Source organism: Sinocyclocheilus anshuiensis, unplaced genomic scaffold (genome assembly GCF_001515605.1).
Source record: "Sinocyclocheilus anshuiensis isolate Anshui unplaced genomic scaffold, SAMN03320099.WGS_v1.1 scaffold222, whole genome shotgun sequence".
Taxonomy (NCBI): Eukaryota; Metazoa; Chordata; class Actinopteri; order Cypriniformes; family Cyprinidae; genus Sinocyclocheilus; species Sinocyclocheilus anshuiensis.
The window spans coordinates 1,603,249-1,616,333 of NW_015542408.1; the positions used below are offsets into that span (position 1 = coordinate 1,603,249).

The 13,085-nt window shown below is 36.8% G+C and overlaps 1 protein-coding gene across 1 annotated transcript in view; it reads right to left on the reverse strand.

Annotated features, from left to right (window-relative positions):
• Positions 1-12,253, reverse strand: part of LOC107693068 (leucine-rich repeat and fibronectin type-III domain-containing protein 5-like) — a 57,417-nt gene extending 45,164 nt beyond the window's left edge. The window contains exon 1 of the mRNA XM_016492313.1: positions 11,516-12,253. The gene's annotated coding sequence lies outside the window, so the exon portion shown is untranslated. The remainder of the gene's footprint in view (positions 1-11,515) is intronic.
• Positions 12,254-13,085: the final 832 nt, after the last annotated feature.

A 13,085-nucleotide genomic window follows, 5' to 3' on the forward strand; every position in this document is an offset into this window, starting at 1 on the left:
GCACTTCTGTTGCATGATCTTGATTGCTGTTTGCTCCATTAGCACATGCATTTGGATTAAAACTAAATCGTAAATGTTAAACAAACAAAAATTATAGGGGCATTCACTATAAACGGCATTTATTTTAAACGTCAAGCATACACAACTTTATTTAAAGCAGAAGTGAAACTAGCAGACTGGGTGAAATGCGCTAGGTTGTAAGTGTCTCTCTCATTCTGCACCAATACAAACGTGTGCGCGCTGCGTATGTTTAGCTTGCTTTAAGACCAAAGTATACTTCAGTTTTTACTCATACGCGAGGGTCCATGTACACTGCGCGTGACGCAAATTACATCACCAAAATAGTACGCGTGCAAATGCATTATTTTAGGAAAACGTTTTGTGATTACAGTATTGAGCTGCTGCAATGGAGCAGCTCTAATGCGCCATTAAAATGAACAGTGAAAGTAACAAAAGCTTATACAATACATTTTAACAGGTATAATTAAGTGTGGAAATAACTGAAGGTAATATCTGTTTGCTAAATGAAGCCAACTAACATCTTTCATATTATTATTATTATTATTATTACTATTATTTTGTTTCTGTACCCAATATTTAAAAAAAATTACAAATGCTGTGAAAATACAGGTATCGGTATTGGCGAGTACCAAAAATGAAAGTATCAGTATCGGACTTATTCTGAAAAAAGTGGTATCGGTGCATCCCTAGATGTGGACGCTAATATTGTTATCTTTATCATTCTTGGTGTGACCGGGGCTTTACTCTTAGTCTCTTACTGACTTGATTAACCAAGCTCTCCACAAAACAAGTTAAAATTAAAAAAATAAATATTATACAGACGTTTCATATTTAATGTTATTAGATGATTTGTTAATAGCATTTACTAGATTACTCTTTCAATAAAACATTTGCTGTTGGTTTGTAAAAGGTGTTTCTAGGCATGTTTGAGCTGAGTTTTTATTGCATTTACCATTCTGACCAGAAAACGTCACCAGTACGTGGCGTTTCAAGTGTTTTGAAAAGCTTAAAAAGGTTGTAAAGCAACTGGTTCAATGGATTCAAAGTTCTGAAAAGATTTGTTTCTCCCATCACTAAGTAGGGCTGCATGATAACTCAGTTAAGCATAATCGTCTGTGATTTTGCCGCTAATTATTTATCCTGAAAACTTGTTATTCGTAACAAGCCTTTACAAGCTATCACGTAAGCGGTTGCCAGATATCAAGTGCTTAAATCCCCTATTAATGGATACTCACCTGCCCTGTGTTTGCATAATCTTCCCAACCTGGCAACAATGTGACTTGTGCCCTCTCTGCACCAAGAAAAAATTGAGAACCAAGAGAATTGCTTGACGTTAAAAAGTTATTAAGTGCAATAAGTTGCAGATAACAACTCTTTGCCGTCTCGTCTTGCTGCCTGACTCACACCTGAAGCGTGCGCACAAGCCGCATCTCGCGCAGCGTCTCTTCACAGAGAGATGTGTTTCAGACCGAGTTGATTCGTTTTTCGCATCTCCTCCTTATGTTTAAACAGACACATACACACAGAATTATGTCAATAGTACCCGTCTCGATGAGCATTCTCGTAAACGCAGTCAGTTATGTTTTAAATGAATGTAAACAGAATCGGATGTGTATCATTATACTGGATCTATGCAGTCAGATTTAAAGGGACAGCAGCCTATAAATACGTGCTGCTGAATATGTCACTAATGTTAATCAAACAACAATTTTACACACTTTAAGCAATATCGTATCACATATCGAATATCACATTTTTTAACAAGGTATCGCATTTTCCTTCAATATCTCACAGCCCTACAGCAAACAATTAAGTCGGAGCTTAGTGATCTCTATTGCTCTACTGAGCAATATTATGCTCAAACTAGGGGTGGGCGCTATACCGGTATGAACGTGACTACCGGTATTATGTTGTTCCATGATATGGATTTTGCTATACCGTGGATACCATTATATATTCATGAATTCAAATTTTGCATTTATATTGTTTTGTTCAATTTGGTACGCTTTGCAAATTTTAACACTAATGATGATAAAGAGTCAATGGCTTAACGTTTTTGTCCTCTGTGTGCAACGCCATACTACACAGGCATTAGTAATCAAACACATAGAGCATCGTAACAAACCACATTAATAGAGCGCAAATCGCTTACTCCATTGGTTCCCAAACTCAGGGGGCGCGGAAAGGCTGAGGGATAGTGTACAGTCAGCAGATTATTTTGCAAAAGAAACCTCTGCAGGGTGATAAAGACTAAACTGCGTAATTTTCCCACATCACGCGGCCACTTGCCTAAGTAAATAATTGAACGCAAAATATTAATTTGACATTTTAATTACCTCATCATGACTCGCAGTACCCCAGTACCGCTTAAGAGCTCCATTATCAGTTGTAGCAGTTGTGGTTGTATCAATAACAGACCACTAGATGGCGCGGTAGAAGAATCAGAGTTGTATTGCAGGGACCCATGTAGAAATATAAAATGAACAATGCATGGTTCTGCTCTAAGCATATAAGTTACAAGTTTGTGAAAATACTGCTAGTGCCAAGTAAACGTAAAGCAGATTATGAATATACTTAAGATTCATAAAATACACTAGATGCGATGTGACAAAAGCAAATAGAACCCTGATGTTCTCTGCTGTGGATGCAGTTCGACGCGACACGATAAATCCATGATAGTAAACTGATGCCCCATTCTATTTCTGATGAACTCCAGCGCTCTGACACAAAGGACAATTTCAAATATTCATAAGAGAATCGTGAAAAAATTGTTTCCTCAGAAATATTAAGCAGCACAAATGTTTACAACACTGATAATAATCAGAAATGGTTACTTAGAAGCAAATCAGCATATTAGAATGATTTCTGAAGGATCATGTGACATTGAAGACTGGAGTAATGATGCTGAAAATTTAGCTTTAATCACAGGAATACAGTAGCCTTTTATGTTAAACCATTCAAACAGATCATTTAAATGCACAATATTTCCCAATATTACAGTGTTTACTGTATTTTTAATAAATAAATGTATCCTTGGTGAGCATAAGAGACTTTCCAAAAAAAAAAAAGAGGGGGTGGGGGTGGGGGGTCTTGAAAATATTTTTCTCTACAAAAGGGGGGCCTGGCAGAAAAAGTTTGGGAGCCACTGTCCTACTCACACAATATTTCATTTAATTTAATTTAATTCATACAGGCCTACCTCATGTTGCACGTTTGCACTTTTTGAGAATAAACAATGGCACAATAAAAAAAGACTTTTCAAGTCTTTTATTCAAGACTTTTATTCTGGGCTATATTCTGCTTGTCTGTAAATGGTATATGCTTTATTAATAAGGTGTGTGTTGAACTTGGTCCTCCAAACTGTTTTAAGCCAAATTAACTCGTTTCAGAATGTCCCGTTTATCATTATAGACCACTTTCCTGTGACCAATGTGTTTATAAAGTCAGTAAGTCAATTTCGACTTGTAAAGTCATAATTTCGATTTATCTCATAATTTCGACTATCTAAAGTCATAATTCCGACTTTGTATCTCGTAATTATGACTTAAGTCATAATTGTGACTTGTAAGTCATAAATTCGACTTTGTCATAATTTTGACTTCGTAAGTCATCATTTCGACATTTTATCTCGTAATTATGACTTTTAAAGTCATAATTTCGACTTAGTAAATCATAATAGTATGTCATATGTCATAATAGTATGTCATAATTTTGACTTTTTAAGGCATGCATTTTTTTCTTACGTGGCGGAAATGGACTTCCATAGTTTGCTAACCTGAACTGTAATAAATCTGAACATTATTCTGGACTATGTTGTTTGCAATTGTAGTTGCTGAATAAACGTCTTTACGCTGTTCTTTTAAGGAAAAAAATATTAACATAATTTGTTAACATAATATAACATAACATAACATAATACCAGGAATTTTACTGGTATAGCGTTTGAGAGAAGCATCTTATTATAACACTTTTCATGAAAAGAGTTTATTTATATAAATAAATGTGTTTATTTATATCATAAATATAATACATTAGGAAACTAGATTAGGTCAAATAATGTGATTTGGCATTATTTTGATTTGGGCTTATGTAAAAGTGCAATAATTCTAATGAAATCTAATATGTATATTATATCACTAACGTGATTATCATTTTTGAGTAAAACAATCATGATTATCAGTTCAGTGCAGCTCTACAGAGTTGGATACTCACTGATACTGATTAACATTTCTATTTTGCTCATATATGCAGACCCGAGTAAACAACTACGATGTGATAGTAGTAGGGCTGGGTATCGAGTTCGATACTTTTTAGGCACCGACCGAATTCCCTCGATACCATCGAGTATCGAAAAACGTCTCGTCGTTCGGTACCAAATTTCGATACCTAAGGGGTTAATCTCACGTATCGATATCGAACATTTTTGAACGATACCCAGCCGTAGATAGTAGGTCTTACACCACTTTGTCATGTGAACTTAAGCATTCATTTGATAGAGTGCACAAGCATGCGGCACCCTGGACCAGATTAAGGCCATCCATGTTGTTGAGGCTCTTCCTCTATGTCTGTAATCTGATCAGTTCAGATAAAATCAGGTCTAACGCTCTTATGCACTTGCCAACACAAAACACTTCCTTTCTCAGAACACAATACAAATATTTAGCCAATTTTTTTACCTTGCGAATACAAGACAAATATTTGCAAACAGATTAGACAGGCGTTTGGCATTGCTGAAAGGCCCTATAATAGAGATCAGAGGAAGCAAATATGAAATGTTTTTATATGCATGTGTATATAAATCATTCCAAGCCAGTTCTGTTTAGATTACGAAGCTTAAATAAGTGCAGTATGGATGCATGGGCTACTTTAAAGAGATAGCTTTGGTTAGCTAAACTCTATTAATCTTGTTATGGATGACACAGGCTTTGCTCCATACAGAGGAAAGCAGAAGGTAGCGGTGATATGCTAAAGCAGATGACAGCTAATGCACGCTGATGATTTATTTCTAGATCAGAGAGGCCTGATGAAGCTTCAGTCACCAAAGATTTTCAGTGGCACTGCAACAACAAACAACTGCGCAGAATATCAACACTCCTATAATCTTCTATGACTCCATCAGTGCTTTGGATCATACTCCTCATTTTATGGTCTACTCCACCACATTTATTAGAAGTCAATGTTAACGGAGTACACAAATGTGGGAGAAATTCACAACATTTCTCAAGAATATGCCCAAGGATTTTATTTTACCACATATTTAAAAAAGAAAATCTGGATATTACGCTCTATATAAAAATCTGAATATCTGAATATTACACTCCTGTAAAAACAAAAACAATACTAATATTTACATACATTTTTTTTATAAAAGATTCTATTTTAAGACAAACTGCATTGGCATGAAATGGCACAGATATTTTCAAAGCAATTAAACCCACCACACTCATTAATGTATTGTGAAAAATAATGATACCTTATAGCATTTTTGTAATTTAATTAAAAAAAATTGTTTTTGTTTAAATAGGCCTAATATTATTTTAACAGATGGCATGTGGGAAAGAAAAATATATATTGTGGCCACAAATTAAGAATTTGTTTTCTTTTTTTAGTAAATAGTGGCAGTTTGTTCCCTTGATTTAGTAAATTGTGGCAACATTGTACTTTGTTCCTCCCTATTAATTAATTCAACAAATTAGTACAAAGTAGCCATGATTTATTAAAATTAAACAACTAATTAATAACTAAGTCATGGGAATGTTTCATGATTTAGCTCAAACAACGATGGAACAATTTCTTAATTTGTGGAAACATTTTTTAATTCATGGCCACGATAAATATATTTTTGTCCACGTCATAATTCTAAACTTTTTTTTTCCAGTAATGGAATTTGAAGAACAATGTGTTTAACCATTATTAAACATCAATTTTCAAGTGATAGTTCACCCCCAAAATTGAAATTGGGTCATCATTTACTCATCCTCAAATATCTCCAAACCTGCATCACTTTCTTTCTGTGGAAAATAATGCTGGGAAAAAAAGTAATACAGGTTTGTAATTGATGAATAAACGCTAACAAAATTTGATTTTTTTTTTTTCCGTTAAACTACCCGTTTAAAGGGGTCATATGATGTGATTTAAATATTTCCTTTCTCTTTGGATTGTTACAAGCCCTTGGTGCATAAAGAAGATCTGTAAAGTTGCAAAGACTAAAGTCTCAAATCCAAAGAGATATTCTTTATAAAAATTAAGAGTCAACCACGCATACATAAAACGGCTCATTCTAACATGCCCCCACATGTCTACGTCACGATGTGGGAAGACCCTCACTCAAGCCCGCTGGCCGGCCTCCGCTCACTCAAGCCTGCCGTGTGTGACGCTTGTGAAAGCGAAACTACTTTGTTTGGCCTTTCAAAAGAGGACACGACTAGAAATCAGTTGTTAAGTTGTATTTACAACACTGTTCCAGAACAGTTTAACCCAAATATTCAGATGTGTGCAGCACATTTTATGGAGGACTGTTTCCTGATCCTGGTAGAGTAGCCTACAGTACCGGCTGTTCTGACTCACAGACTGTAAGTGCATTTTCATATTTAAAGGATTTGCCACTGATGATTCAAACGCGAGTTTTGAACAGTGTAGAGTAGCGCTTGTTGTTTGTCATTTCTCCGATCACAAATGCAGACATTTGTGACATGGTTTTATGTTTACTCAGTGCGATGCATAAGTCATTATAATCCGTAATTATGTCCCCACTGGATGCAACAAATGCCTCGTTTATAATGGGTTTTCATGCTTTTGTCTCGTCACTCCGGCCAGGACACACCATTACAGTATGATAAGGGGCGTAACATTTCCATCACACGCTTGAGGTATTCGGCTAATCACAACGCACTGGATAGCTGGCCAATCACAGCACACCTCGCTTTTCAGACCGATGAGCTTTGTAAAAATCTACGCGTTTCAGAAAGGCGGGGCATAGAGGAGAAACAATGATGTACAGTATGTGGAAAATAATGTTTTTTTAACCTTAAACCGCATAAACACATTTCATTACACCAAATATACAAAATAATGTTCTTTTAGGCAACATCATATGACCCCTTTAATATTCCTACAAATAGCAAAGTTTCTTAAAGTATAATACATGTACTGTTACTGTATATCCACATAATTTGAGGGTGAAATATGACACAATTTTCTCACACACATAGACATGCCTCACGGTTTTATTATTGAATATACTACCAAACACTCTTGAACGTCATTAAAATTATGCTTTGAAAAAGTCCATATGTTACATTTGAACTGGAGCACTTGGAAATGGTAGGGAATCCACTAGAGTATTGATAATGCTATTATGATATATTATTAGATTAGATAACTCATCTTTTGTCACGTCCTCTTGCTTCTAGTGATTTATTCCCTATTTTTACCCTTGGTGGCCTCAAATTCATGATCATTGATGTTCATATCTCAGTAGACCACATCAACCACCATCCAGTACAACAGTGCTGCAGACAAAGAGCAACACACATTCACTGTGAACACAGAAGAAAGCCTCCATTCCCCAACACATACACACAACTAATGACATTATAGCCTCATTGGCCTTTGTACACAGAATCTATTTCTATTCACAGCTGTCAGTTTTCTCTTGCTTAAAGCAGCAGGGTGGCAAGATCAAAACAAGGCGCCGGTGCCTCAGTGACAGCTCATTATCACAGACAAACACCCCCTAAAGTGACTCCCACTCGAACCTCTGCCATTTTACCTCACCGCCTCTCCTGTCACTCTGACAACAACCACACTCTCCCCATCACCGAACGTCAGCACTCCCGAATCCAGCATTCAGAACATTTAGAGCTGATCATGACCTCAATGTGGCTGTGTTGTGATTTTATGCAGCATCAAAATCTGGCTGTTTTGACTGGAATTGTTTCAGGTTAAGTCTCTCGCCAAATGTTTTCTGAACAGCTGCCTGAAAGCTTTTTTACATCCCAGTGACTCTGTCCTCTGCGACTCAAAAAATAGCTTCCAGAAGATTCAGATGGTGCCTCACAGCATCTGCAGAAACACTGCAGGGTTGTTTTAACCTGTGCGGACCTGTAATAAAAGAATAACCTAGGGGGTCTGAGGTGTAACTTTTTAGTATTGGCAAACATCTTGAGCGGTCATCTGCTGTGTATCTCAAAGTTGGATATAAGGTCATAATGTGAACTAAAGGTTGAGAATTGACCTCATATATAGTATCTAATCTAATTTGACATGTTTACATTCATCTCTTTGGGTCACAGATCTATTGAGTTTAATTCTATTGTTTTAGCTGACATAACCCATGCACAACAGCTGGCCACCCAGGCCTGCAAATACTCCATAGCAGTCAGAGCAGATACACTGTACAAATCTTCCACAGAAAACAACATGGATGATTGACTGACAGAAATGATTTAACCTTGTAGTCTATGACATCAAACAAAGTCACAAATGCTAAAGGAATAAATATAGGATTATTCGTTACACAGCCAAACACATATACACTACCAGTCAAACGTTTGGAATAAATACTGTTTTTAAAAAATGTTTTTGAAGGTTTTTATACTCACCAAGGCTACATTTATTTGATAAAAATCCAGCAAAAACAGTAATATTATGAAATATTATTACAATTGAACTGTTTTCTATTTGAAAATCTTGTAAGATGGAAAAGCTGAATTTTCAACAGCCAATACTCCAGTCTTCAGTGTCACATGATCCTTCTAATATGCTAATTTGGTGCTCAATTATTATCAGTTATTATTGCTGCAACAGAACAGCATTTATTAGAAATATATGTTTTTCTTAATATTAAAAATGTATTAACTGTAACTTCGTCCTTGCAAGTGATTTATTTATTTTCAAAAAGAAAAAAATCCCCATACTTCTAAATGGTGGTGTATTACAGTGTCCACAAATATATTAAGCAGCAATATTTTCAATATAATATAATAAGAAGAAATGTTTCCAAATCAGCATGTTATTTTTGAAAGATCATGTGACACTGGAGTAATGGCTGCTGAAAATTCATCTTTGCCATTACAGGAATAAATTCCTTTTTTTCATAGAAAATAATATTTCACAATATTCCTGTTTTATTGTATTTTTGATCAAATAAATTCAGCCTTGGTAAGTATAAGAGACTTCTTTCAAAAGCATTAAAAAATCCTTAATAATTCCAATCTTTTGACCGGTAGTGTACATAGCTTCCAGGTTTCTCTCAATTCTATATTTGGAGCAAGAAATTCAGAGGAACAAACCAGAGACATGGCCACTTCTCCAGACATCCGTAAACAGCAGCATATTAGGTTTCACCATCTCAGCACAGTTAACATGTCTAATTACTCACATGCAAAGAGCAACTATATGACTGAAACGATCTTAAAAACATCTGTCTCAAACATGTAGCTTACAGCTTACTGTACCACTATAAATCACCTACACCTTATCAGGTCTGCTGTGATTCCGGCTTGCTAGTTGCATCATTTCAAAGAAAGCTCAGTTTTACTCTGAACAGCAAAATAACTCAATGAGTGTGATAATCCTTTTTACCCTTTCCAATTCCTTACTCAAATCACGCAAGCTGTGGGAATCATTGCGCTCTTGCTGGCTTCTTGGCTCCATCTCATCATATCATGGGTCTAAGCTCAGCAAGAGTAATTAAACAAGTCTGAAGGACTTTCTGGCATCCTGGCACCACATTCAACACAACAGACAGCCACAGGAGATTTAGGATCGGTCCACAGTGCTGGAAAACATGCTAATTTCAATGTTATGTAAAGAAGGGGAATCAATGTTGCACATTTTACACACGTTAAAATAATTGGGTACATTCAACCATAAGGTCTACATACAAGCAGTTCCACAAAACTATTACACATTAAATATGCAGTGTGTTAGAAGTACTGTAACATGAATACCCTATTATAAAGTATACAACCCTCTTTCCTTGTATATTGTCTTGTCAGCAAGCATGATAAAACCATAGTTTCCCACACCCCTATCCAGAAAGACAGTGCACTCGGCCCTCAGAGCTGCTGTGTGAGCCATAAATTGAATTATAGCACCACCAGCCAGTGGAAGAGGTGCTGCAGTTCAGTTACCCATCTACTCCCTGTGAAAACTCAAACATTGTGGCCAAAAATATAAAGCAGTTTCATATCAAACAATATATTTCGTATGTTGGTGTTTTATAAACTTAGGAACAACAATATACTATAGTAAATTGCATTTCATTTCAAGTAATTCAAGACAAATTTAGGATTTTTGTCAAAGTAACTGATGGAATTTGACTCAGCTTAAAATACATTTTTATGGTATATTATTTTGAATTTAGAAATAAAATATAATTTTGGAACATAGATTATATATAATTGCTATTTTAAATATTTAAAGTAATAAAATATATTGACTTGAAAAAAATTCTAAAAGTTCAAGCCTCACAAAATAAAGCATGCAGGATATACATTAGAAATATGAAAAAGATTACATGAGAAAGGTTAATAAAGACTGATGATGACATTTCATATTGCTGTACATGTTTCAGGTGTATGGCATACGACGATAAAACCTAAATAGCAATGATAAGAATCTGTCTAAAAAGCCCTAAACCTCAATGTAGGTGTTCAGAATAATCAAACAAAGCTGCACACATCATCTAAATAACCCAAAGACCACTGCAAAATGCTCTTTAATTTCTTCTCTCCTACAGCCCTTAATATTAACCCAGCACGCTTGAAATTCATAATTAAAACCATTTGCTAAAAGATGAAACTACGAATACAACTCCTGCCTATTTAATCACGCACCAAATAAATTTTTAGGGAAAAATCACAATATGAAATGCAAGTTCCAACGCTGCAGTGAATGCAAATATGACTTTTATCGGAAAAAAAATGCATGAAATCCGAATGCACATATGACTGGGATACGCCTCCTATATCATCGACTGGATCTGTGCCAATTCTGAAGACTATTACTTCATTGCTTCTGCTAGTCAATATCTCACAAATAAACCCTCATGACACAGAGAATGACACTCTTAATGTCCCCATTACTTATAACAGAGCAGATTACGGATGTGGATGCATATGAAATCATGGATTTCAATCTAGTCTTTCAACACAACCCCCTCCACCGCCCAACAAACACACAAACACACACAATCCCATCCATCCCATTATCTCAACTATGCAAGCACTCAGACCAAACCATGGCTATATATTTTATGCATGAAGCTGATGTTCTACAATAAGCTATTATGAAGCATATCAATGCACTTATTTCTAATTTCTGAGAGCAAAATAATGTGTTCTTCTCCTTAAGATACATATTGACCTTGCCTAAAAACCAAAGCCCCTCCAGATACTCTGAAAAGTATCGGTGCCGAGAGTCTTCAAGGAGGTCGAGGAGGGACAGTTCAGTGTGAAAAGCCATTCAATATTCAGACTGAAAAGTTTACCTAGCAGAAGGAACGCCAGTCCGGCTTGAAGCACAGAGGGTCAGAGGAATCGAATCTTCTCACTTGTCATATTTTCCCATGTTGTGCTCCACTGGATTCACACTAAATTCAAAGGTGCGTGCGATATGAAGGCATCCAACTCCCTAAAACCCATATCCACAGCCACTAAAATCCAATGGGTTTTTTCCTTTCGACGTAACGGATAGATATCCCCCAAAACGTACTCTGAGGGACAGTCAAATTCCTGCGCAATGTGCCCGACGCCCCTCAAGAAAGCCAAGTACTTGTTTTCCATTCAGAAGCGCGGAAGCTCGTGCCATTCTCCTCCCGCCCGTCGACGCACCTCGCTCGAGCGCGAGCTTTCGTCCGCATTAAACCCGGGAAGTCAAATCAAATCTCAACAGAGAGACCTTCTCACCACCGCACCTTTACAAGTAACGTTACTTTCTCCCCGCTTAATCCACACAATCACTGACCGACTGCCTTCTGCGCCAACCCCCCATCCAAAAGGTACCAAAAGTGTCTTCTCCTCAGACAGCGTACGCTCTCCACACACGACTGGAGATGGATTAATAACTCGAAATGTCTCCGATAAGTCGCTATAACACACATAGGATGCTGGAAATTTAAAGGGAGGTCTAATTAATTGCCCACGAAGCGGGAAGAGGGAGCAAAATCCTCATCATAACGGTCGAGCTGTTTAAACAAACTAGTTTTGCACCAGCCGCTGCCTGGGGTCATTCGTATAACGGCTGTGCTCTCTCCCCTGCTGTTCGTATTGGGAGAGAGAAAGCAGGACGTCATCACTGATTGGCTCAGACTGACGCTCGCAATACTTGATACGTGTGTCACTCTGCGCCTCTCAGTGAGAAGTGTTGTTGATTTAGTTCTCGAAGACGACGGAAAAGGTAAAGAAAACCACGGACTATGGCAAGCTGCCTTAGCGTTTATTGCTTAGGACAAAGTAGCATGGATTATTACTTTTTTAACTAATAAATTAACCGGTATTACGACTGAGGCTTTTTCATTTCACTGGCTAATTTTTCATTAGATACTATTATAGGGTTAGTTAATCCTAAAATGAAAATTCTGTCATTAATTACTCACCCTCATGTCGTTCCGAACCCGTAAGACCTTTGTTCATCTTCGGAACACAAATTAAGATATTTTTGATGAAATCTGAGAGCTCTCAGACCCTGCATAGACAGCAACGCAACTGCAATGTTCCCAGTCCCAGAAACGTAGCAAGGACATCGGCATGTGTGTGCTTTCCCCAGAACGTAATCAACACAATCCGCTTTGTTTACATTTATGAGAAAATGCGTGCATGCTGAATGTAAACAATGCTGATTACGTTGATTACATTGATTATGTTCTGGGGAAAGCGTGCACATGCGTCGTGGTACTCTCCAAAATGGCAGAAGACGGTAACTCGGGGAGAAGAATTGTTGAATAAATTGTTATTTTTGTTTTTTTTGCACATAAAAAGTATTCTCTTAGCTTTGCAAAATTGAGGTTGAGCCACTGAAGTCACATGGACTGTTTTACCGATGTCCTTGCTACATTTCTG